Consider the following 678-nt stretch of genomic DNA (forward strand, 5'->3'; position numbering starts at 1 on the left):
CCTTCCAGATGTCTGGGATGATGAGAGTGGCCATAGACAGATTGAGGACCTCCGTTAGGTACGCTACTCCCGCAGGACCCAAATTTTTCAGCATCACCATGCATATTCCGTCGGGACCCATGGCTTTGGGGGCTTTCGCCTTCCCGATGGCCACCTGAACTCACCTCAAGTGAAAGCAAGGGGGGCACAAGTTGGCAGTTTGTGCAGCCTTCTGGTCACTCGACGCTTGGCTTTGTCCACCGGAGGATGCAGGATGAACTGCCGAAAGAAATTTCGACTCTGTCGTCGTGCTTCGTCGGATTGGACAGTGACCTCACGGTTGACCAAAGCTTACTCATACCATAGGTGAAGTTACAGGTCTTCAGATGCTCTTCCCACTTCTTCCGCTTATGTACGTTCACTAGTTGCCGAATCTCCGCGTTGAGATCCCTGATAAGGGGATCTCCGGGATCCGCCTGACGAAGGCTATCACGCTCATCGGCTAGAACAGCCGCTTCAGCAGGGAAATTTGGACGTGGGTCCGTAATACATCCTGCCGGTACGAAGCGAGCTGCAGCAGCGGTGCCAGCCCTGCGGAACTTACGTTCACCAAGGTGGATGTCGGTTGGTGTGGGGAGAGAAGCGAAGGTGTTTTCAGTAAATTCCGCGAAGCCTTTCCAATCAGCTTTAGAAAAGTTG

Source organism: Rhagoletis pomonella, unplaced genomic scaffold, assembly GCF_013731165.1.
Source record: "Rhagoletis pomonella isolate Grant_MI unplaced genomic scaffold, Rhpom_1.0 Rhpom_scaffold_02351, whole genome shotgun sequence".
In the NCBI taxonomy this organism is placed as follows: Eukaryota; Metazoa; Arthropoda; class Insecta; order Diptera; family Tephritidae; genus Rhagoletis; species Rhagoletis pomonella.